Source organism: Rhinatrema bivittatum, chromosome 11 (genome assembly GCF_901001135.1).
Source record: "Rhinatrema bivittatum chromosome 11, aRhiBiv1.1, whole genome shotgun sequence".
Taxonomy (NCBI): Eukaryota; Metazoa; Chordata; class Amphibia; order Gymnophiona; family Rhinatrematidae; genus Rhinatrema; species Rhinatrema bivittatum.
This window is the reverse complement of record NC_042625.1, coordinates 40,085,730-40,113,054: the sequence shown is the minus strand read 5'-3', so window position 1 is coordinate 40,113,054 and position 27,325 is coordinate 40,085,730.

Genomic DNA, 27,325 nt, shown 5'->3' with positions numbered 1-27,325 from the left:
TTTTGTGGAATAAATCTTCAGCTTAGTCTTTTTGTAAAATTTCCCCCGGAAGTCAGCTTCCCAGCCTCGGAAAGCCCTGGCTCTCTGATCCGGGGTGGGGGAAGACTGTCTCTGGGTCCTGTGGCTTGGGGCAGGTTCTCCTGCAAGGCCAACTGGGTAGAGATTACCTTGTTAAAACAACAAAACAGTAGTTGGTGTTCTAAATAAAAGAAAACTCTACTTGGAAAGTACCCTGTTCAGCAAAATTCAAAGTCCAGCGCAGAAACAGCAGGGAGAAAACAGTTCAGCTACAAACATTCATAGCCCAAACTCCTTCACTGCACTCCAGACTTCAGATCCTGTACAGTGTAAGTCAGTAAAAGTCACCTCCAAAGTGCCTCATTTCCCAGACCTTCTGCAGTCCCAGTGACCAGTTACAGAGTCTCTCTTGGAACGTTCCCAGATCACTCACAACCTTTGCAGAAGTTGTCCAAGACAGCTTCTTCCTCTTCCTTCAGGCTACTGACATTTCCCAGTCCCTGCACATTCTCTTGCCATCCTTGTGGCTCCTAACACAGCTCCTGCTCACTCACTTCAGTTCCCAAAAATTCTTCCAGACTCCTCTGAGTGCCCGTGAGAGCACCAGCTCCAAAATCTCCAAAAGACTGCAACAAAAACTCCCAGTCTCTTCAGACTATTTAATGTCTCCAATCTCCCTCTTGTGCCCTGGGGGAGGCAATTTTATACCGCCTGCCCCCTCCCACTTCTGGGACCACCTCCTTTAGGGGAAGAACCACCCTGTCACTCAATCAAAACACACATCCATACATGCACCCTTTGAACCTTCTTAGCTAGGACGACACTTCAAAACACCTCTGACCTTTTACCGAACTCTCCAAGCTGGAAGATTACACATTTTAAACACATAGGCCCAATTCATTACATCGCTGGATCCATATAACCAAGGCTTATTCTAAAGGGCCACTGAAATGTAACTGGTTTCCATGTGTTATAGTTTTATGGACTGTAAATAATGCGAACGGAAGACCAAATTCTGCTACTCGGTTGGAAGGGAAAGATGGCACCATTCGGTCACCTCAACAGCAACAGTTCTCAAACGTTTCCAGGATATCCACAGTGAATACACACACGCAGCTGCAAATAGATCTCCAGTGCTTGTATTGTGGCGATCTAAAAAAACCCAACTGGCCAGGTGGTTGTGAAATGATGCCGATGACATAGGTTGGAAGGAAATCCAAAAATGAAGGTATGACCCTGTCATTGACCACTCTGGGATACCTGGCTTGGAATCTATTCTTGAAAGAAAACAGTGAAGAAGCCAATGCTTTAAGAACTCAGTTAATGTTATTGACTAGGTAAAAATCTCATGTCAATATCGGTAATACAAGATATATTTATTCTTTGTCTTCGCATGAATCACTTCTGTTCATCAGATACCTTATGCCAAAAACCAATGAATATTCTGTAGTAGTGCACTAATTCAACAACCTTTCTCTTTATCAGATGCTTTGGCCTTTCTGGAAGGATTTTCATAGGCCCTGGGAATTTGTAATGCCTATTTATGGAGCCAACATTTTTTTTTCGTGCCTTTTCAAATATGTTCCATTCATGCAGCGTTGTAAACACCAATAAGCACTCCATTAAAGCATAATGCATTGAATCACTTACTGTATGAGTAATTTTATGTGGAAGATCTGGCTCGAGGAGCTTTGGCAGACGGAAGAAAGCAGGAATGTCTGAGAAGTAGAGGCATTTACTGTCAGTGACAACTCATTGCTATGGAGGTGTTTGGTTTCATTGCTTCTGTTTTTTTAAAGTAGCACACTAAGTTTGTAGGGTGGCCAAGTATATTCTACTGTCCTGAAAAGACACAGGGCCAAATATACTCATGGGATTTTTCCATGTTGCATCCTGGGAAAAATGTGTAATACAGCTGGGCTGACCCTAGATTTGGAGGCTGGAGTTGTCCTGGGTGAGCTATGCTGAAGGTGGAAAAATGGGAAGCAGTGGTATTGTTCAGGTGTGGAGGGCTGGACCGTGCCCAGCTGGGGAGAGGGGGTTGTTTGTTTCATTGGCCCAGAGGTAGATCCACCCTTCTAAAACACCTGTTTTAAGTGGTAGCCAGCAGATAGTTCTCCCCTGGCACAATGTTCTTTCCCTCCTGTAGGGCTGGCTCTGACAAGGTCTCTGCTGGAACTTAGGCCTGGATTTTCTTTCTTCGCACCGGTTTGTGAATCCCGGCGCTATCGGGGGGTGGGCCTGCGAAAGCCAGCAGCGATCGCACCACCGTGGTGTTATCGCTGCTGGCTTTCGCACCCAATAGCGCCATCGTAAAAGGTGGTGCTATTGAGCGTGCTACTGGCGGCGATAAGGGGCCTTACCTTTTCGCCGTCAGTGAAGTTTCCGCGGTGTCCACCCCGAGTCCTCCTCTTCCGGTGCTGACGCCGCCCCGACTCCGCCCCAATCTAGATATCGCACGCGAAAAGGGACTTTTCACATGCGATAGGGTTAGAAAATTAGCCCCTTATTGAGCAGCTGGGATCTCACACTTCCCTTGCCTGGTAAGGGAAGCGTACTCGCCTGTTCTGTTTTCTCCCTCCTACCTTTTGTAAGTCAGGAACCTTGTGTTTGGTTTGCAACCTTTTCTTCATTGAAACTGTTGGCGAAGCAATCCTTTTGAGTTCTTGCCTGAATCAGACCCTGGCACCCATGTATGCTGGTGGTCCATTACCGATGATGTCACAAATCTCATCTGTGGCTTCACATATGGCTTTGAAGGCCAAGCCCTGACACATAGTCAGCCACGCACCTCAGGCCCAAATAGACATGTCCTAGCTACTTATGACTAGCGGAGAGGTAAATCTTTGATCTGAAGTGCTCTCGCACCAAAGCAACCCGGTGAGGGCACTCGCTACCAGTACTGATATTCCGACACAGCTCGTATAACCTGAGCAGTGCAGTAATTATGGGTCATTGCACAGTGCAGCCCGACTGCATTCAGCAGCAATCAACATTCAACTGTAATTGCTGAAGGAGTTTAAAACTCCACACCTGTGGTGAGTTGCAGATAACCGAGGCTTAATCGTTTCTTAAAATGAACATAATAAATTCAGACAGTCTACGCAGCTGTGTCATTGCCAATTTGTTTTCAATGAAGCATCCAAAAAATGTCTCTGATATCAAGTTAATTGAAGAGCTGAAATGGCAGAGCACTTCTTTCTCCCATGCCAACTGTTATCAAAAGCCAAATAAAACAGACTGTTTAGAAGAGAATAAAAGTCCTCCCCCCCCCCCTTTGCCCCACCCCTTTGCTGGGTTCTCAAAGTCAGCGTGCCATTGAAATTAAGTATTTCAGCCTGGCATCCCATTGTTCTCCGCTTTCTAATGCGCTCTGAGGAATGGCATCCTGCTTCCCTCGGCTGCACAGCATGCCCCCCCCCCATGGTTATTGTTGTAGGAGGGGGACGTGGAACGAGTGCTGGTATCATTTATTTGTTAATTATTACATTTAAAATATTTATAACCCGCAAGTCCTAAATACATGTTCCTGGCGAGGTACAACAAAACATGCATATTTCATGCACTTCATTAATTTTGATGCAATATTTGGAGTCAGCTCATTAATTTCTTATAGACTATGTCTGTCATTTTACTCAGGCCTGGCTTGCACAGATACAGGGTAAAGTGAAGTCAGGTTTCTTATTGGAAGGAATGATAGGTGGTATTTACCTTGATTTATAGATCCCCCTCCCCATCCAGAAGATCTCACCCAGCATGAAACATTTTGTTTGTGAACATATTGGAGCATTTTAGGCATGAAATATCCAAGCAAATTAAGCTTTTCTCATCCCGGACAGAAAACAAATGTTTTACGTAGCCAAAAGAGAAAAGGCAAATAAACCGGGAGCGTGCACAAGCACATTAATTCAGTTCCAATAACCTCTTCTTTTTTTGCAAGAGGGAGTTGGGAGGGGAAGGAAACCCTGAAAGTCCAGTAAAGCAGTCTGCTCCCAGCACTTTTCTTCTGCAAGGCCCATCCCTTGCACTATGAGCTGTCGAGCCCAATCCGTGACTGCTGGGGACCTTAAGGACCTGGTAGCCCAGGTAAGTGTGGGCTTGCCGGATGGCTCAAAGAGCATCTAGCACAGGCTGGGCCAGTTCTGGGGGTTTGTCTGGTTGCCTGCTCAGATAGTGCAGTCCCTGCTCTGGGAAATCAGATTTGCAAATCCTGGCATCCAATAACACAAAACCAGAACCGGTGGTGACAGGGCGTCATCTTGGTAAGGGGCTAGGTGAGGGGGGGGGGGGGGGCTAACCATGCCCTGTCAACAGAGAGTGGCAGACCCTGACCCAGAGCTGCCTGAAGGAAGACGTTGGGCTAGTCCTTGTTTTCGAGCTTTATTCTCAACGTAAAAGGCAGTGCCGGTTCTACCGTCTGAAAAACGATACTGCAGGTACCAGAATGCATCAGGATGGGGCTGTCAGAAATCCAGGACTGACCTCAAAGCTCCCTCCTTGAACTGGGTCAGTTGGCCACCTTCTGCTTTACTCCAGGGCAAGGAGGATGCAGGGAGGGAGACGTTTCTGTCCCCTCCACCTCCTTCACGTTACTGCGGGGCCTGTGCTTCTGGTCAGCCACCGCCCTTTGCACAGTAGGCTCCTCTGCCCACCTGCTCGCTTTTGAAACACTTTCCACCGCGTAGCCCCCTCATTAGATTTCTCCCTTTGTCCCGAGTCCGACGCGTCTTGCCAGTTGTATGCTTTCCCTTCACAGCTGGTTAGTTTGCTTATCCAGTCTCTGTTTTCGTTTTGTGAATGGGATCAGCATTTACCTCACTTGGGAGGGCTCCGCCAGGTTCAGTTAAATTTCCAGCGCATCACGTTTGCTTATAGCCTGAAACTGCAAACCCTCCCTCTGATCCCTTTCCCCAATCAGTAACCTCTCTAACCCGCTCTACTGAACACCCATCTCATGGGCCCAAGGAAAGTGACCTTTGTTGGCTCAGTCCCGCCCTCTGGAGCCCCCCCGCCTCTGAACGGAAGATGCTCTCCAGATCTGTTGACCTACCAGAACCCGGATACCCGGTTATTCGCGCGGGTTTTTGTCCCTTGGCAGAAGGGTGCTTCCCCCTCCCTGCTCGAGCAGGCCTGCATTCCTTTGCTTTAATATTCTGGACTCTCTCTAGCCTGACATTTTGCGCACTTTATCATCCATCTACCAACCTTTCTTACATGATTGCTTTATAGCTGCTGTTCTGAAATGGTGTCCTCTTATTACATTTTCTCAGTTGATGTTCTGTGGATGTTATTTTGCATATGGTTAGTTCCTCTTCTCATCACCCTTTCTACGTGATGACGAGCATTGTCTCTGTGGTAGTATCCACATTTTACATAAAAAATGTTATGGGTGCATTCCCTTTCCTGCAGCTTTGTAACACCCTCTGATCTAATCTGCAGTAAGAGCATGTAATAAAAAAAAAAACCAAACGATTGATTGGTTGATATCTGGGAACTTTTGAGTTATGGCAACCCTGAGATTTGATATGGATTCAGGGAGGGGAAGTGTGCACATCCTCTTTTCCCCTCCCCCCACCACCACACACATATTGTCTAGTTCCCCTCCCCCTCCAGGAATGAGCCCAGCACTCTCCCCTCCCCTCTATCCCAGGACCAACCCCAGCATCCTCCTCCTTCCCTGGCCCTAGGACTGAGCCTAGTGCATTTCACCAAGTCCACCCTCCTGACTTCATTTCTGATTCTCTCCTTTTTTTTTTGGAGTATAATCTTCAGTTCTCGCTCACTTCCCAGAAATCCATCTGCCTCTTTGCTGATTATGTTTCTACTGGCACTTAAGCCTGTCCAAAGATAGGGCAGTACCATGAGGTCTAGCACTTCATTTGCAAACCAGGGGTTGAAGGGTGGTTTCTGAATGCAGTGTATGAGTCATTCCCGTCCCTCTATGCTTCTCTTCTGGCTTATCTCACCCTCCCTTTTCCTTTTTGCCCTCCCTTCTCTCTCTTCCACTTTCATATAGTCTCCCTCACTTTACCTCCCCATACCTGGTGGTTATTTCTTGGGCAGACTTTGATCTCTCTCCCTTCCATTGGTGGAAGGATGGGGGTGCTTCGAGAGCACTCTGACCTCTCCAGCACCACCGCGGGTCTCTCTCCTCTGCTGCCGGGAGGTGGGGGCCCCACTGGCACTCCGACCTCTCGTTCTCTGCCGGCAGGGAGAATGAGAGACTAAATGGTCTGTTTTCACAGTGGAAAAAGGTAAACAGTGGAGTGCCTCAGGGATCTGTACTAGGACCGGTGCTTTTTAATATATTTATAAATGATCTGGAAAGAGGTACGACGAGTGAGGTGATCAAATTTGCAGATGACATAAAATTATGCAGAGTAGTTAAATCTCAAGTGGATTGTGATAAATTGCAGGAGGACCTTGTAAAACTGGAAGATTGGGCATTGAAATGGCAGATGAAATTTAATGTGGACAAGTGCAAGGTGTTGCATATAGGGAAAAAGAATCCATGCTGTAGTTACCAGTGTTAGGAGTTACCGCCCAGGAAAAAGATCTAGGTGTCATAGTGGATAACACATTGAAATCGTCGGCTCAGTGTGCTGCAGCAGTCAAAAAAGCAAATAGAATGTTAGGAATTATTAGGAAGGGAATGACAAATAAAACTGTGGATGTCATAATGCCTCTGTATCGCTCCATGGTGAGACCACACCTTGAATACTGTGTGCAATTCTAGTCGCCGCATCTCAAAAAAGATATAGTTGCACTGGAGAAGGAACAGAGAAGGGCGACCAAAATATTTAAAGGGCATGAAACGGCTCCCCTATGAGGAAAGGCTGAAGAGGTTAGGGTTGTTCACCTTGGAGAAGAGACGGCTGAGGGGGGGATATGATAGAGGTCTACAGAATCATGAAAGGACTTGAACAGGTTAATGTAAATCGTTTATTTACTCTCTCAGACAATAGAAGGACCAGGGGGCACTCCATGAAGTTATCAAGTAGCTCATTTAAAACAAATCAGAGAAAAATATTTTTCACTGAATGCACAGTTAAGCTCTGGAATTCACTGCAGTTAGTGTAACTGGGTCTAAAAAAGGTTTGGATAAGTTCCTAGAGCAGAAATTCATAAACTGCTATTAATCAATAAAGAATAGTAGCTTGAAGTCTATTTAATGTTTGGGAACTTGCTAGGTACTTGTGACTTGGCTTGGCCACTGTTGGACACAGGATCTGGGCTTGATGGACCCTTGGTCTGACCAGTATGGCATATCTTATGTTCAGGGGGTTGGGACCCCATCGGCTCTCCAGCGCCATCGGGGGTCTCTCGCTCCTCTGGCAGCAGGGGGTGGGGGACTCTCCAGCACTGTCATGGGGTGTCTCTCTTTTCCGCAGCATTGGCATCTCCTGCACTGGACTGTCACAGGTGAACTGCTGCTGCCAATCATGGCAATGCAGGGGCGGGGCCTGTTTCAGGGGCGGAGAGAGCAGTGGAGGTCATTTCCATACAGGCGACACATGTGTGGGGCAACTCCCCTCATTATACAGCATACAGTAGAGTTTTGGCTTCGGCGGATACCTGCTTCGGATTTATTTGCCGGATAGCGCAGCCTTAATAAACATCCAGAAAAGTACAAGGCTAACATCTCCCGTTCCAACACTTTTAACACGGCTTCCTGCAGCAAGATAAATTTTGGGAAAGCTGACAAGTTGTTGATCTGCCTGAGCCAAAGGCAGCCAAAACCCTTCTTCATGCTAATTGCGCTGCAGACGGCTCCTCCTGTGGAAAGGGCCTGTGCTGAAATATTGCAGGGGCCATAAATCTCATGGTTATTGAAAGGCCAACCTGATGATTTGGCTGTTTGGGTTACGTTCTCCCCACCGAGGGCCTAGCACAGTTGCTTTTAAAGAACTCGGGGGGCCCTCGTCATGAGCCCCCACACTCAGAGGAGCGTGGTGTTTTATTCATTTTAGGACGTGCTGTGGGCCATTCCCTTTAGTAAGATTTCTCTCTCGCTTGCCTCATGGTTTCACACGGAGCTAGATGGCAGTGTGGTGTTTTGACTTGGGTGCTGCTGCAGCTGAATTCCTGTAAAAACAGAAGAGACGCTGTCCTAGCTGGGCTACGTCTGACTGCATTAGAGGTGTGTGTGCCTCTTCAGTCTCGCTGCCAGCAGAGCAGGGGTTCATGAGGCCCGGGGTCATGCCTGCTGCTAAGCAGTGAAAGAATATTGCAATATTGCAAGCCAGCGCTGCTGACCTGCTGGAACCGAAGATCTGCTGCTGGTTAATCAAGTTTGTAGCACACACTTAAAAGAAAAAAAAAAAAGAACAACGCAACAACCCTGTCCTTTGAATCTCAGCTTGCCAACATCGTTAGCATTTCATTACATTGCATTTAGTTTCCTTGTTAATGTTTTTGTCCATCAATAATTTAATTCTCACACTGTGTTTCCAGGTCTTTGATAGCTATCTAAGATCTCTGCCTTGGTGTCTTGCTTTTTGGTAGTAGAAAGACATGCAGACTTATGAATAATACAGCGGACTGCTTATTTTCTGGTGCAAAATGTTTATACAAAATCTATTTTCATAGCAAACTTGTGGGTTCCCTGCTTTTGTTCAGTGGCTAGGGTCCTTTCCTTAGTCACAAACAGAGAAATCTTTCAGCTCTCCTTAAAGCAAACACGCCATGAAGCTCTTTCCACTTGTACCAAGACATAACTAGTAAAAAGGAATAGTGTAGGAGGACAGTCAGAGCCCCCAGATCTGGCTCCTAGGCAAGCAAAAAGGCACCTCTGGGTCACTGTGGAGATGCGTCGTGGCTAGGAAAGGCAGGAAAAAAATGGAAACAGTCTCACAGTGCTAGTAAAAGAGACATTACAATAAAACTACACCATAATGAAACATTATTGGTATGGATACAGTGAGAAGGGGAAAGCCATATATCCAGTTAGCCACTTAAGTATATCAAAGGGAAAAAAAGGTACTAATTTAGTGAAGAGAATTTTGTAGTAAGCAAAGGTTGGACTCTGTGACCAGCGTGCTCAGAACAAGTTATTCCTCATCCAAAGTGCTGCTTTGTACACGTTTCATTATTTTTTTTACTTCTTTTCTATGACTTCATATTCCTCCTTTTCAGCCACTTCCTATTCAATTTTTACATAAGTTGGGTGCACCTGACTTCTCTAACCATCCATCCTAGAAGTGACTGAATAAATGGGCTGACGGACCGATATGGTTTTCAAGATACCTGTTATGAATATTCATGAGTAACATTTGCATAGATCCAGTCCAAGATGCAGGCAGATTAGCATATTTTAGTCATTCCAACACCAGGAATGTTGGATATGTGACAGAGGGTGTGGGAACCATGAATTAGCAACCAACGTGCCACAAGGAAATCTTTAGCCATCTGCTAATCAGACCCACATACTTTAAGCATAAGTTTATATGCTGCAACTTGTCTAATGAGGACATCCTATTTTGGGAGCTGTGGTTTAGTGGGGACATGGTCTTCAGAAAAATATTTTCATTTGCTTCCTTCACGTGAAGGGACGCCTGTATATTGAGAAAAACATTGGAGCCTGTTCCTGGCCTAAGAGCATTTCTCTTGCATAATTTTGAGGCCAGTAATTAAACTGCCCACATCATAGGTAGTTTTGTGCCCACAGGGTTTGCATCGATAATCGAAACAAAAGTACATAGTTCTGCTTTGATTATTGTTGCAGGGAAAAGATCTGCGCTGCTTTTTCTGCTGGAGCTTTTTCCAGGCAAAACTCACGCGCGTGGTTGCCTCTTCCAAACTAACCTCCACCACTGGGAATTGCCTCCACAGTCCACAGGTCAGTGTACGCGTATGGGGAACCCATACAGGGTGGTCAATTTTCAAAAAGCCCGTTTCTATGAGTGAAATGCCATTTTAGCCACCAAAATGGCTTTGAAAATGGTCCTCTATGTAATTATGGTGTGGCAGGGGGCAAATCTTCTGTATTAAGCAAAATGTGCTTGCTAGTCATTTCCCAATTCCTAACTTAAACCAGCAGGCTCCACGTCACCAGAAATCAGCCAGGCTGCTACTGGCAGGTAATGCTCGAGCAACATCCAGCAAGGCCATGGGGACCTAGACAGCAGGATGTTCGGGCAACATCCTCCCAAGTTCAAGTTGCTGTTCAGATTATTAAAAAGCGTGGCGGTAAAGACATTGGGGGTGGGGAATGGGAAGCACAGGATGTTGGCTTAATCATGGGAGTTTGTACGCTCCCCTATTCAGGACGGTAGAGAACCAATGAGGATAGAGGAGGCTTGGATAAGGCCTGATATCCTTACATATGCTCAACCATCTATGGCTGGCAGCTGGGGGGGGGGGAGGGGGCCAGTAATAGCCTTAGCAGCATGGAGAGAAATAACTGGGCAAGCTTGAATGGCCTATTGATCTTATTCTTCCATCATCTACTTTGTAATTATGTAAAGTCAGAGGAAATTCACGATAAGAATGCAACTCCTCGTCTTGCTGCCTGTTTATCATCTGTCTTCGACTCTTCCATTATCCTCTATTTTATTGAAAGTATCATCTGGGGGGGGGACAACAAATTATGACTGTAATCTTCATCTTCTGATCTAAGTCATTCACTGGGAAAATGAAATTATAGTTTTTTGAATAATTCCTCTGTGCGTGTCTGCTCGGCAGGCGTATTACTGTTCTGCCTCTGGAGCATTTTCTGCAGCTACAATCGAGTTACCTGAGGAAAATGTTTAGTTTTTCCTCCGATCTGGCGTGCTCTCCAGCAGTCGTGCTTTTTTTTTTTTTTTGCTTTTTGTTTACTTGGAGGCTCTTTGTCTCTGTCGCTTTTGACTGTGCGGCCAAGCCACTTCCCTGGGTGAGCGTTTCCCAGCCCCTGACTAGTCTCGTTTTCAGGATGTCCATGGGAATTACGCATGAGACAGATTTGTATACCCTGGGTTTGGATTTTGGATTGAATTACGCACCCGTCCCAAACCCTTGTTGATACAGTAGGGATTTCCCTGCCCCAGAGGGCTTACGGTTTGATGCATGCAAATCTTTCCCAGGAGCAATCATTGCAGCTATACATCAAACAAGACTGGTTAGATGTGCCTCCAGGACATAGGACAGAGGTTCCCAAACTTGGGGGACCCCCCAGCCAGTCAGGTCTTCAGGATATCCACAATGAACATGCATAAGATAAAAATTTGCATGCTCTCGAGGCAGTGCATGGAAAAGTCAGCTCACGCATATTCATTGTGGATATCCTGAAAACCCAGATGCAATGACTTATATTGGATCTGCCATGAGTACCTTTGTATCACATTGCTGGCTGGCGATTGGACCCTGATCTGCTCTGTCCCCTTACAGCACAGCTTCCCAAACCTGTCCTGGGGACTCCCACAGCCAGTTCAGGTTTCAGGATATTCACAATGATTATCCAGGAGATACATTTGCATTTACGGTCTCCATGGTATGCAAATTTATCTCCTGCATATTCATTGTGGATGTTCTGAAAAACCCGACTGGCTGTAGGGTCCCCAGGACAGGTTTGGGAAGCTCTGTCTTATAAAACCAATGGAAACAGGATAGAAGAAATGAATCTAGATCATTTTTTTTTTTTTTAAAGACTTTCCCTATTAAAAAAAAATCAAATCAACAAACCTCCTCTCCCCATTGTGCAACAGAAGCTGTGTTCTGTCACAGTCATTTAGAAGTTTCATTTTTTTCCCCCCCAAGGACTCTTTCTTTCCTGTCATAGTGATGAGATGTAAGGATGCCCCGCATTGCTTTAAGAAATGCATCTCTTTCTCAGGACGCTCACCCATCTATTCTGCAGTTTGCTTAAAAAAGGTTAGCAAAACTGTTCTGTGGGAAATTGCAGGAAGCTGTAACCTCTGTGAATGGCCCTTCTGTTTCTGTAAATGCTGGATTATTGCATGCAATTTGCATCTGCATCTTTAGTACAGAGAGTAAAAGTGAAATGACCCTCTTCATCTGAAGTACTGTAGAAGGATTTGTCATAAAATAAAACAGTATATTCTAGAAGGAACCAGGCCTCTTATAACCCTTTTTGTTTTGGCCGAAACGCATTCTGTGTTACTTATTCATTTCGTTTTGGGCAGACAGGGAGGGTGTTGGTGTAAGCTCAACTATTTTGTATCTCAGATTTTCTTTCCTCTTAGCAATTCTCCAGCCTGCAGTGTCTATTTGTCATTTAAATTCTGCCCAGGAACCGGCAGTGTTGAGATGAGTTCTTGCTTTAATTTTCACTTCTACTCTCTGTCCAAAAATACTTTATGGTCATCTAAAAAAAAAAAAAAAAAGAAAGAAAAGTGTTCTTTCTTTGTGCTACAGAGGGAAAAGAAAGGGCAGACTTCCTTTTCGGGCTGTATGGGGTTTCTTGAAACTCCCAGGCATTTGTCAGTGGTAAAGGTTCCACCTCTAATACAGGGGGAATATTTCATTGTGGCTCTTCATTTCCTCTCTGTGGCTACCTTGCCTTGTACTACTCTGGATCAGAGTCAGCTTTTGGGCAGGTGCCAGGAAAACATTAACGGGCGGATTTTAAAAGCCCTGCTCGCGTAAATCCGCTCGGATTTACGCGAGCAGGGCCTTGCACGCCGGCGCGCACAGAGCCCCGGGACTCGCGTAAGTCCCGGGGTTTTTTGTCGGGGGGCGGGGCCGATCGATGCGGCGTTTTGGGGGCGGGCCCAGGGGCGTGGTTTCAGCCCAGGGCGGTCCGGGGGCGTGGCCGTGCCCTCCGGAACCGCCCCCGGGTCGCGTCTCGGCGTGCCAGCGGCCCGCTGGCGCGCATGGATTTACGTCTCCCTCCAGGAGGCGTAAATCCGTGGACAAAGGGAGGGGGGGGGTTTAGATAAGGCCGGGGGGGGGGGGGGGGGGTTAGGTAAAGGAAGGGAGGGGAAGGGGAGGGGAGGGCGAAAGAGAGTTCCCTCCGAGGCCGCTCTGATTTCGGAGCGGCCCTCGGTATCTACTAAAATCCAGCGTTACTTTTGTTTGCGACTGATGCCGCCAACAAAAGTACGCGAACGCGCATTTTTTAAAAATCTACCCCTAAACTTACTCTCTTCTACAGTGTTAGCCACTTAGCAGGTGAAGCTGCAGATTGTGGATTTAATTACTCGATTTTCCAAAGTTAAGTGTGTTCACAAGGGATCCCCAACAGTCTGCCCAATTTCTACCTGGGGGGGGGGGCATCATTTTGTTACTTTTTATATTTCATTTTACTATGTCTCTCTAAAATGAAAAAGAGAAAAAAAAAAACATCTCGGATCTGCGCCCTTCCCCACTGTCGCTGCCATCACCAAACCCCCCCCCAAGATTCTCTGCCCCAACCAGAAATCTAAGGGGCAGGAATGCACCATTTTGTTGCCTGAAGGTACCCTTGTAATGCTGACGGCATTTTGAGCGATCTGGTGGGGCTGGGGATCTCGCCGGGGGAGGGGCTTTGATGCAGCCATTTCAAAACAAAAACCCATATACAATTTGGTTGGTCTTTTTCATTTTTAAGAAGCACTTCCCTACAGTCCCATAAACTCCAGAGGATGTCTGGCTCTCCCTTTACTTCTTTGCAACTAGGGATCCTTATCCTGGTTTTCCTCAGTTCCATTACTATTTTGGTCTGCATCACCTCCACTGTGAGGCCATTCCATGCAACTTCCACCCTTTCCATAAAGAATTATTGTACCTTTCCCCTTGGTCAACTTCCTTGGATCCGCCTACTGTGGCGTCTTGTCTTTTCCTCAGAGAAAGGTAAGCAATGGGTAAAAAAATATTTTCTCCTATTTGTTTTAAACAAATGACACCTAGTAACTTTGTATCCCCTAGTCTTGTATTTTTTGAAAGCAAAAAAACAACCAATTCATGTTTATCTATTCCACTCAACTCATTATTTTATAGATCTCTGTATCTCCCTGTACCTGTCTTTTCTCCAAGCTGAAGAGTCCTAATCTCTTTAGGCTTTCCTCATAGAGAATTCGTTCAATCCCCTTTATCATTTTGGTCGCCCTTCCCTGTATCTTTTCTAATTCCACTAGATCTTTTTTGAGACAAGGTGACCAAAACTTCACACAATACTCAAGATGAGGTCGCACCATGGAGCAATACAGAGGCATTATCAATATTCTTATTGTTATGCTGTTTTGACATTTCAATAAAAACCACAACCTGGAGTTTGCAATCAAATGCAGTGTAGGAGAATGTATTTATGTGTTAAAGTGAGATGTTTTGCATATCTGTAAGTTGAGAAACTGTAGCTCATGGCATCTTAAAAGGCAACATTCAATGCAATTAGCATTTGATTTCATAAAGTTTAGTGGTAAACATTTTCCGTTCTTGTAATACTTTTGTTTCAGCTAATATAATTTAGTACATTAAGCATAGCCTGGTACAGAAGCCAAAAAGTGCAACATTTTTAAAAAGGAGAAATTCCATTAAGACCACCAGGAAATTAAAGCAATCTGATCTTTATGGACAGGTGGTCTCAGCGTATGGAACCAATACTGAATTTCTGTATTTGCTGGTAAGCAATCTGGTGTATCTACTAGTATTTAGTCCTTTTATAGCCAATGATAAAATTAATGGGCACCTCTAAGCACAGATGCCACTGCAGAGTGAAGAATAATCACAGTCACAGTATATATGCTAGATATGTGCTCCGTAAAGGCTGAGATGTATCTTTCTCTCAAGTCCCCATAGACCAAAACATTAACACACACACACACACACACAAAACCAAACCACAAGAAAGCACAGTGCAGCATCCTATACCCAAGAATAATTTGCATTTACTGGATAAAAAATAAATGTACATGTAAATCTTGGGTAGCAGATTTAGGTTGTCATGGTTGACCCTGTTTAAAATCAGTGTTCAGATATTCCTAAGAGTTTCTCTCCAGATGAAAGACCTCTTCTTCCTGCTGGAACCTATATTTATCCGTTGCCATGCACACTCCACGTGCAAATGATAAAGCATGGCCTAGGATGGAAAGTGCATGGACTCTGGCTAGTTAGGTGCTTAGTGATGTGCATACAGTCTAATTATTGGTAATTGCACCTAATTAGCACCAAGATGACACACTGAAAATTGGGATAACTGAGCATGTGTCCTTTAAAGAACTCAGAAGGCCAGTTACAGGCAGCTAGGAGCAACCAACCTTGAGTTCCAGCAGACACGAAAATGTGTCTCTCCAGCTTAGCGACAAATCAGAGTGGAACCCTATTATCAACTATGGGAAGCTATGCTATTTTAACAATTGGCACTATGTTTGAGATATGGCAGACTATGGGTATTCCACTCTTCAGTAATTAAGAGCAAATTCACAAATAACACTAGGAAAATAAAGGACATAAATATAGTGTCCCCATATGCTAGGCTCAGTGTTAAATAATTTCCACTCATCTTCTTGCACTGAACACACAAGAGATGACAGAGGAGAAAGTCCATTACCTGCTATTAATTAAGCTGACTTAGAAATTAGCCACTGCTATTACTAGCAACGGTAACATGGGATAGTTTTTGGGTACTTACCAGGTTCTTATGGCCTGGATTGGCCACTGTTGGAAACAGGATGCTGGGCTTGGTCTGACCCAGTATGGCATGTTCTTATGCTAGATCTTTATTTAATCAGGAGTCGAGGGGGAACATATAAATAAGGAACAGTTATTTACTATTTCCAATAGTACAGGAACTAGAAAATACGCCACAAAACTAACAGAAGATTTAAAACAATCAGAGAGAGAATTCTTTTTTTTCCACACAATGCACAGTCAAGCTGTGGCATTTGTTGCGGCCAAGGCATCTAGCATAGCTGAGTTTGAAAAGGTTTTGGACAAATTCCTGGAGGAAAAGTCCATAAACAATTATTAGCCAGGTTAGAAATGAAAATCCACCACTGATCCCTGCGGTTGAGTAACAAGAACTAGATTGACTCTTAGGGATTTGCGAGATACTTCCTAGAGATCTGGATTGGCTACGCTGAGACAGGATGCTGGGCTCGATGGACTCCTGGTCTGACCCCGCATAGCATTTCTTATGTGTACCAGCTCAATAGCTCTCAAAATTGTATGATTGCATGGCCAGTTTGATAAATTGGCTCATTGGAGTCATGAAATAATACTTTGTAAAGAGTCTGTAATAGAACAATAACGGTACATTCTGTTATATTATATTAAGACAAAATCCTGTTAAACTAATGCTGCAATACAGACTTGTAAAAAATGGAAATAAAATTTGGCAAACCGGTGCTGGCACAGCTGCATACAGTATACACACTTTGATTGATTGATTGATTTTTATATATCGTCGTTCGGTGGAGCCATCACAATGGTTAACAAGGCATATCATATACAATTTCTAATACATGTAAGTACCGTGCTTAATTAAAATGGTAAAAACGAATCAATAGCACAAATAGAATCAAGGTTACATTTAAACACTAAAAGAGAATAAATATTAACATCAAGACTATAAGGAGTTAAAATATCATGGAATGATTGTAGAGGATAGGTAATAAGGGTTGAGTGGATTGTTAAGGATCTTGATATGCCTTCCTTTTTGAATGTCTTAAGACTCGTTTGTATTGATTACCTCAATCAGGCTGGAAGCAGGGGGATGAAGAAATTATACCACAGGACACCTGGGAGAATACATCCATGAGTTCACAAATATAGTTTATAAAATGTCAAAGCAGTCAGCAGAAAACAATCAAAGCTCTTCTCATTTGCATCTCTCCGTGCTCCTTTTGATACTATTGTAGTAATCTCACCTCTGAATAGTTTCAAGCCACTGGCCTAAGTCTGCGTGAACAGGTATGGGTAGTGTTCATTTGTATTTAAATCCACGGCACCCCAGCCGAAGCTACCACCATCTTTAGGACACACATGATAGCCTCATGAACTTTCTTAGGCCAAGGTTTATCAGCCTTGCTCTGGCCTCTGAGAATAGGAAGGTAGCGCTGCTTTCCTGCCGACCCATTCATTGGCGCCATCTGCTACCGTATCATGTGGTGCTTTATTGACAATGTTGGAGAAGGTCTGACAGACAGCATATACAGCCTGCAGACTATCCAAGCAGTCTTTCTGCTGAGACTGAGAATGAAGGTGCAAATATAACCGACCAGCATGGCAATGCGGAGACTTCTCCATGGGGGGATTTGGGGGGGGGGGGGATAGGTAAAAAAAAATCCCAAGTGCCGTACTGCATCATTATAACGTGATTCTTACCAGTTGGGTGGAAATGAGAACTTGGGCCATTCACATGACTGGAAGGTTCTAGAATCCGGCGCTGATCCACCGTGCCATTCAGAAAAAAAAAATCCAAAACCTATAGTGAAACACATTTAGTCCTAAAGCATTTTATAAAGGTTTGGCATGATGTTTTGTCCTTTTCTCCTAAGATTTATTGGTATACGTTCTCATACTGCTAGTATGAATTTGGCTGCAGTATTTCAATCATGTACTGATTCTGAAAAGTATTCAAAACTTCTTTTCCAAATTCCCTGATCCTGTCTCAGTCTATGCTTCCAAGCATATTCCTGACTCGGCTTGACCTTTGAGTCAGTCCCCACACACGTTATAGCCAATGCTTATTCAGGATGGCCTCACTTAGGACACAGTTCCGTCATCTCTAGTTCTGTTTATCCCTCTTTTTTTTTCTTTCTTACTCCTGCTGTAGTTTCCCATTAGGGCATCTTGAGCCACAGAAAAAAATGGATAAGAACGAACACATCAAACTTAATCAGCACTGCATATGTCAAGTAGCGCTATAGAAGTGATAAGCAGTAGTAATCAGACTGCAAAGGCCATATTGCAAGCATATAAGCTTTTGATATATTGCCAGCTAAAAAAAAAAATCAAAGGGGGGAAACTTTCGGTTGTGGGATTAATTTTCCTAAACTGCTGTATATTAGGGTGTTCGATGAGGGATCCTGATTGATTGTGATGAATCAGAGAGATGAAATGAGTGGAAAGGTTACAGTTATGCGTGGTCTCATGTCTAAGGTGATTTGCACTAAAGTAGTGAGGTAGAGATTGCAATGCAGGGCCTTGATGGAAATACTGCGGGGGTGAGACGTGGAGCTCGCCGACGGGTAATGGGGCCAAGAGTCAGGTTACAGAGGCACTGGCAGCTGCCACCTTGTTACAGAAAATGGACGGTGTCATTCAAAGCTCGGGCATATCCTAGAGCTTCCTCTTCACGGTAGTGCTCATTAGCATACCTTCATATAACAAGATAAGCACTCTACCACATGCTAAAACCCTCAAAATGCTTTCAGACTGTACTCACCAAAAGGACAACATTGACATTCAGAGGTTTTCTTTATATTAGATGGATCCATTTTGCAGTTTTCTGTAAAAGCTTGAAAAAGGCATAACATTCACTCTCATTCTTCAGAATTGCATTGTACTCTGATCATTTATTTGAGTGGGGTCCCAAGAATAAATCTGTTTACATTTTCGGGGGGGGGGGGGGCGGTTTTCACAGGGTCCCGCTGCACATCAGGAGTAAATCTCGTTGGGAGGGAGCCATATTGCATTTAAAACCTGATCAGCAACCTGAGAGAAAAATATCACAGTCCAAATACTTAGATATTTGATTATTTATTAGTTAGATTAATTAATTAGATATTAGACAATGACTCTAGTTCTTTCCAATGACAGCTCTATTGACTTCACATATGGGTCTTCTAAACTATTTGTATATAAGTTGTAATCTCCCAGTTCTTTGTTAACTTTCTCCAAGTTCATCCCCCTGTTCTATGTAAGACATTATAAGCTATGTGTTATATTGTCATTGTAATTGTTGAAATGTGAACCGAAGTGATTAGTAACATTGTTACCTGAACTGCGGTATATAAAACTGTTAAATAAATAAATAAAAATATTCAGCTGTTGCCATAGCTCGGGAGTTTTGCAGAATTGAGAGCTCTCTGGTTTTTTTTTAAGCAGCATTTAGTTTAAACTTTGGATGAAGTCCGGGTTCCTGTTTTAATATGCTGGTGCGCGCTATTGCTAAAGTGAAGTAGTCACTCCAAAATGTTTCTAAAACAGAATTATTTCTCAATAAGTGAAAATCTCTTAGAATTCAGCTGCCATTGATCAGGAAATTCATGTTAACAGGAGAGGCATTTGCATTTGTAGCTGTACTGCAGAAGAGTGGCAGAGATTCAGTTTAAATTCTGGACCTAATAACATGACCCAAGTTGTCCTCCCGCTATTCCCTGTATCAGGATTTCTGGGACTACAGGAAACGTTGAGAGTATCACGCAAATCCCCAGTTATTAGTACTGCCTATGCTCAACCTATAATCAGACACAAGGCTGCTTGCTCCTTGCTGCTCTCACAATGCTAGCCCCTCCCACTCAGTTAGGGACCCCACCTATAATCAGACACAATGCTATCCCCTCCCCCTCAGCCAGGGGGCCCCCACCTATAATCAGACACAAGGCTATTTGTACCCTGGCTGCTCTCACAATGCTAGCCCTTCTCACTCAGTCAGGGATCCCACCTATAATCAGACACAAAGCTGCTAGCTCCTTGCTGCTGTCGCAATGCTAGCCCCTCCCACTCAGCCAGGGGGCCCCACCTATAATCAGATACAATGCTAGCCCCTCCCACTCAGCCAGGGGGCCCCACCTATAATCAGATACAATGCTAGCCCCTCCCACTCAGCCAGGGATCCCACCTATAATCAGATACAATGCTAGCCCCTCCCACTCAGCCAGGGATCCCACCTATAATCAGATACAATGCTAGCCCCTCCCACTCAGCCAGGGATCTCACCTATAATCAGATACAATGCTAGCCCCTCCCACTCAGCCAGGGGGCCCCACCTATAATCAGACACAAGGTTGCTTGCTCCTTGCTGCTCTCACAATGCTAGCCCCTCCCACTCAGCCAGGGACCCCACCTATAATCAGACACAAAGCTGCTTGCTCCTTGCTGCTGTCACAATGCTAGCCCCTCCCACTAAGCTAGGAACCCCACCTATATTCAGAAACAAGAACATAAGAATTGTCATACTGGGTCAGACCAAGGGTCCATCAAGCCCAGTATCCTGTTTCCAACAGTGGCCAATCGAAGTCACAAGTACCTGGCAAGTACCCAAACATTAAATAAATCTCAAGCTATTATTGCTTAATAATTAATAGCAGTGCATGGACTTTTCCTCTAGGAACGTATCCAAACCTTTTTTAAACCCAGCTACACTAACTGCTGTAACCACATCCTCTGGCACTGAATTCCAGAGCTTAACTATGTGCTAAGTGAAAATGAATTGTCTTTGATTTGTTTTAAATGAGCTACTTGCTGATTTATTGGCCCCTAGTACTTCTATTATCTATAATCAGACACAAGGCTGCTTGTACCCTGCTGCTGTCATGATGCTAGCTCCTCCCACTCAGCCTGGTATCCTGCCCATAATCAGACACCATGTGCTTTGTGCTGACTGGAGGATCAATCAAACTATTGAAACAGAGAAAACTATTTCTTAAAGTATAATAGATTTCTGAATTTTTTATTCCCTTTCATATACTAATTTGAAGTGTTCCCATCTCAGCATCCCTCCACCCCAACCTAAACTGGCTGTCTACTGCATCCTCAAAAACACCCTCGCAAGTCCAATTTTCTGTCTGTCCACGATGAATATGCATGAGAGAGATCTGCATGCAGTAGTTTTCCACTGCATGTAAATGCGTCTCTTGCATCCTTGTTATGGCTATCCTAAAAACTATACTGACTCAGGGAGAGGAGTCTGAAGGTTTAGGTCAAAAGCCACAGATCTAAATGCATGTTCTGAAATTCTTGATGATGACTGAACTCTAGCATTCACCTCTGTTACCAGTGGTAGAGCTGAAGCTGAGCAGGCACTGAGTTGATTATCAGACTGTGGTAAAAAAAAAAAAAAAATAGTCCAGCTTATTAAGCACTTTTTTAATGAGTTTTAAAAGCACAAATATGATGAATAGGTAAGTATGAAGGTGGATTGACAGAAAATAAATAATATATAGGGAAAATAGCCAGATAGAGAGAGGGAGGATAGAATAAGTCTATATTGTGGGGTCTTGCAGTGTCCATATATGGTTTATCATTGACATGAATTTTCTGGGATCCACAACACTAGTGAGGGATTTCACCTCTCGCTTTTTCACCCCACCAAAAAGGACTGCTAAGAGGTGATTGTCTTCAGCAGTGATCCCGAGGGTTGTCAACCTAGCAAACACTTGACTGCAAGGACATTTGATCAAGCACACTGGGAACTGTGAGAGCTATAATTCTGTCTTACTTTGTATTTCTTACCAGTGTGTGGGTTTGAAAAATTGTCACCTTTTGACACACCATATAGTTATACTGAGCTGGAAGAAGCTGACTATTCTGATGGAAATATCCAGGCCGGCAGATCTGTTCCAAGAAGCCTCATTATGAGGCTTATTCATTCAGGGCATCAGCATACTATTTTCTCAACAAGGGTTTTTAAGATGTGTTTCTTCTTTAACGAATCTTACATAGGAAACTAAATTCAAGAAAAAGGGGCCATGATCTGAAGATGAAAGGATGGAGGCTACGAGGAAATGTGAACAGGTGGTGAGTGCCTGGAATAGACCACAGAGCAGAGATGCTAATAACAAACAATGATAGAATGTAGATACAGTTTGGGCAAATATAGAGGGCAGTGGAAAAGGTCAAGGAAGCAAGATGACCAAAAATCAGGTAGGGAAGAGTATTGTAAATGCTAAACTGAGATTTTTCCATATTTTTACAAACTATTTAATACCACCTTTGTACATAGTTATGATCATAAATTTACATACCCCTGGCAGAAAACATGGATGATCAGACAAAACATGGCTGATGTTTTTAATACGTTTCTAATCAAACATCATAGAATAGCACACTCATTAAACAAACAATAGTAATAAAGGAAATAATAAAATGGCCCTATTCAAAAGTTTGCATACCTTTGAATGTTTGGGCTGATAATATATGCTCAAGTTGACACACACAGGTTGTGATGGCAATGAAGGGTAGATATCCACACCTGTACCTTGTTTGATTGTAATTAGTGTCTGTGTAAAAATACTCAATGAGTTTCTTAGCTCTTGAGAAACCCTTGTGCATGGTTACTGAAGTATGGGGAAAGCAAAAGAACTATTAAAGGATCTGCGAGCAAAAGTAGTTCAACATTATAAATCAGGAAAAGGATATGAAAAGAATACCAAAGATTTGAAAATGTCCATCAGTACCATTCAAACTCTGATCAAGAAAGGAAAATTATGGGTTCTGTTAATACCAAGTCACAGTCAGGTGGACCAAGAAAGATTTCAGACAACTGCCAGGAAAATTTGGCAGGTCACAAAGAAAAAACCCACAAGCAACTTCTACTGAAACAAAGTGGTGTGGGTGTTTCAGCATGCACAATAAGGAGATACTTGAACAAAAATAGGCAGCATGGTAGAGTTGCCAGAAAAAAGCCATTGCTGTACCAATACCACAAAACAGCCCACTTTACAATACGCCAAACAGTACCTAGAGAAGCCTCAAAACTTCTGAAACAAAAAAATTTGGATGAGATCAAAATGTAACTTTATGATCACACTCATAAAGACTATGAACTAGATTTATAATTTTGCTATAAATTTCGCAAGAATAGTACCTGAGATTAAAAGGGGGGGGAGGGGGGGAGAGAGAGAGACACTCCTTATAAGGGTCTCATATAAGTAAACTATTTATACCACTGTAGGAGGTGCAACTCGGGGTGAGGTTTTGGTGGTAGCCTAGGTTTTGGGGGGCAGTTTTAGATGCACAGTCAAAGGTACGAACAGCACAGTGCACATCAGTGAAGACATGATGTGATTTGGAGTGAGGAAAGGTACACAAAGATGAGATTTGTACATTCTACTCTCGACTTAGTTTGAGTACCTATCAAGCTAGGTCGAGAGTACCTAAAGAAATTCCATACAAGTAGAAAACAAAACAGTTTCTGAAGGCCTTGTCACAAGAGATAGGGGCTTTGATGTGGAAGTCGATCAGTTACTGGCTCAGTGAAATTGGGGCATTTTTTCATTAAATTGTCTGGAGTAATTTCATCACCTGGGAATTTCTGTTTCTGTCTTGGAGCCCAGTTACTGGAACTCCAAAGGCTGTCAAGTAAACCCCAAGAAGGAGATTTCTGGTATTCTCTTCTGTATGGTGTATGGATTTCTGATTCCTCCCAATATTTTAAAGCTGCAGTACCAGATAAATTCTTCAGTATAATAATTTGCTTTTTCTAAGCTCTGTTTCTTCTGATGGTAATTCAAGGGTCTCCTTTCTCTTTTGGCTCATATAATTTATATGACACTTTTATGTATTTTTTTTTTTACATCTCTTTTGTATTATAACCCCTTCTCTTGTTTTAAATTCTTCTCGAGTCTCCTCCAAGAATTGTTTGAGTGGGATATAAATATATTTATTTATTTATTTATTTACAGGGACTTCTAGCCCATCATATTACTAATATCATGTTCATGGTGGATAATAAGTCATACAAAGTATTCAACATGCAAATACAATAATAAAACAAATTAATAATAAGCTACTTTAAAAAAAATATGTCTTTACAACTCTTCTAAAACACTTGTACTCTTCTATAAATTCAAATAATCTTCAGTTAGGTGTACTACATTTACAATGTACATATGAAGTTTGATTTACAGTTGGCCCCACTTTACTTAGATATATAATGGTGAAAGACAGTAGGAAAAAAACAGAATTTGAAACAAACACAAAATAGGCACATTTCTAAGTATTTATTTAAAATGAAAAAATTGTTACAATATTTGCCAGTTCATTTCAATTTGTTTTTAAAATTAAATGAAAGAAAAATGAACATTCAATGTTTGTCTTCATTTCCTTTAAAAAAAAAAAAAAAATTGCACCAGCACTGCCACAAAAAACACCCAACCCCTTCCCACTCCCTCCAAAATTCTCTTACCATAGGTTGTTTTTTTTTTTTTTTTTAAACAGGGCAGGAGCGATCCCTTGGTCACTTCTGTCCCACCGGACGTACAGTGTGAGTGGGGGTTTATCAGACTTATAGGCATAAAATAGTAAATCCAAATCATGCACTTGGGCCAGATTTTCAAAGGGATACGCGCGTACCCCCCAAAAACCTGCCTGAAATTCCCCCTTGCGCGCCGAGCCTATGTTGAGTAGGCTCGGCGGCACGCGCAAGCCCCGGGACGCACGTAAGTCCCGGGGCTTTCCTGGGGGGGAGAGGGTGTTGCGGCGGCCGCAGGCGTGTTTCCGGCCCGGGGGTGTTTCTGGGGCGTGGCCAAGGCCACTAAAATGGCTCCTGGGCCTGGGAATCGCGTGCCGGCGGCTGGCCCGGCGCATGCAAGTTAGGCAGGCGTAACTTGTGCAACAAAGGTAGGGGGGTTTAGGTAGGGCTGGGGGAGTGGATTAGGTAGGGGAAGGGAGGGGAGGGGGAAGTGAAAGGAAAGTTCCCTCCGAGGCAGCTCCAATTTTGGAGCGGCCTTGGAGGGAACGGAGGCAGGCTGCGCGGCTCTGCGCGTGCAGGCTGCCGATTTTGCACAGCCTTGCGCTCGCCGATCCCGGATTTTCTTTTTTTTAATTTATTCTTTATTAGTTTTTAAATTATTACATCATGTAAATAATAACAAATATGTATCACAGTACATCACCACAATACACATTACATAATACGGGGGAGAATATTCAACAATTAGCAAGGAAATTATGTCTAATTTGAGTCCCCTATAATCAAAAAAGGAGGCTCTCTTTAGTCAATACAACCATAAATGGAGACAGGAGTCAATCTATTTTAACAAGGTCCTTTTTCCATTCATTTTCAATTTCACTTACTGATTTATCCAACAAGAATGTCTCTAAGTGAACTGGATCAGAGAATCCAAATTTTTTCCCCTTATAATTGATATAACATAAGCAAGGAAACTTTAAGAAGAAAGATGCACCCAGAGCCACTACTCGATGTTTTAATGCCAGAAAGGTTTTCCTTCTGGCTTGGGTGGCTCTGGCAACATCCGGGAATATTTGAACCTTAGATCCACAAAAAGAGACATCTTTATATACAAAGAACTTTCTGAACAGTTTGTCTTTATCTTGTTCAGACACAAACGTAATAAAAAGGGTTGCCCTGTTCTCGATTAAGTCCAGAGATTCCTCCAAGAAGGTTGATAAACCAATACTTGGAGGTGATTCTGGACTGTCGCCGAGTTTCTTCTTTTCCCTTTTCTTCCTTAAATAATAATGTTTTGACAAACTAGGCTCTGCGCGTGCAGGCTGCCGATTTTGCACAGCCTTGCGCTCGCCGATCCCGGAATTTAACGGCTATGCGCTTATCTATTGAAATCCCGCGTACTCTTGTTTGCGCCGGGTGCGCGAACAAAAGTATGCGTGTGCGCAAATTTGTAAAATCTACCCCAAAGTGAGGTCATTTAATGGTCTTTGTTCCTGTACCTTTCTAGAGATGATTGCTCTTCTTTTGTTTGACTTCTACAAAGGTTATTACCATTGTTCTGTTTATAATGGGTTTGTATGTGCTGTTATGGAATATAAATGATAATAAAAAAAATAAAATGCTGCTGGCAGACAGAGACATCCTTTATTTCTTCCATACAAAATGGTGCCAACCTGGCTCTGGCCAGTGGCATTTTTTAGGAACAGCGCCAGCAAGGTAGAAGGGTCCAGGGATCACGCCTGCCCTTGAAGAAAGAAAATATGGTTTTGTAAGGAGAGTTTTCAGTTTCCTTCTTTGAAAAGGCTGATATTTTTGTTTTGTTTTTCCTCTTGTGTTTTTCCTTCAATTTTAAAATGTTATTTCGTCTTCCTTTCTTTTTTTTTTTTTTCATTTTAAGTAAACGAAAAGAAACAAAACGAAGGAAATGAGAAATAAAAGCCTGAGCCCACTTCTACTGCACTTTAGACAAATGGCAACTCTTACAAAACAATCATGTTATAGACATTAAACTTTATTTAATGTGATTCCTTAAAACAATTGGGGTAGATTTTAAAAGCTTGCGCGCGGGCGTACATGTGCACACACTGCCCGGCGCGCACGCCTGTACGCCCAATTTTATAACGTGCGTTCGTGTTATAAAATCTGGGGTCAGCGCGCGCAAGGGAGCGCACATTTGTGCACCTTGCGCGCGCCAAGCCCACTCCGCGTCACACTGCCTTCCCCCTTTCCCTCTCAGGCCGCTCCGATTTTGGAGGGAACTTTCCTACCCCCCACCCCCAACCCCACCCCCACCCCACCTTCCCTGCCCTCCCCTCCCCCCTACTTTTGATGACTTCTTTTTTTTTTTTAATCTCAAAACTTACTTCAGCCCTGGGGCTGAAGCAAGTTGTGCGTGCCGGCCGACTGCCAGCGGGCAATTCCCGGAACAGCAGCAAATATGGCCGTTGTGCCGGGAGCCTGACCTCGCCCTGCCCCCACCCCTTTATGCAAGCCCGGGGACTTACACGCGGCCCAAGGTTTTACACGCGTCGCCGGGCCTTTTAAAATAGACCCAGCGCGCGTAAATCCTTTTAAAATCCAGCCCATTCTCTTTTTGTGTTTCATGTCTTTTTATTGAAATTTTACAAAGTTTTACAAAGTTTTCTTTTTAAAAACACATCAATAGTCCTACACCCATGAAATAAAATCAGAGTCAGAGCAACGTTTTCTGGTATACCCACCCTATGAATGATTGTGGCTTACTGGCCTTGCTATGTCTGGTCTCATGTAGATCTGGTAACTACAACAGGGGTACTCTACCTGTCCTTAACCCAAAACTATCTATCAACACATAAGGACATACATATGTTTATTCTCACAAATATCTCATATCCTCTTGTACTAATTATTTTTTCATTTTTTATATAATTAGTTATATTTATGGAATTACTTAATCCTATTTCTTAATACATCATAATCAATTCTCAAAATAGCATAAATTAATTTAAACAATATTCCAAAAATAGTGTTTGCTAAAAAATGATATATTAACCATTTGAATTAAATAATTTCAAATTTATTTATCTTCATTTGCAAGCAACTATCTTAACATGTGGATACCCTAAACATCCCCAAAATATTCATAAATATACATAACATATACCCATAAAATACATACATCCATTCAGTCATACCATACACACTCACTTAAAATACCCACCCATCATATTGCACATTTCCCATAAACATTTATAATGAGAAAATACAGTACACGAGTATTACAAAAATACAACTTCAGACATCAATTTCATACATTTTCAATATTATTATCTT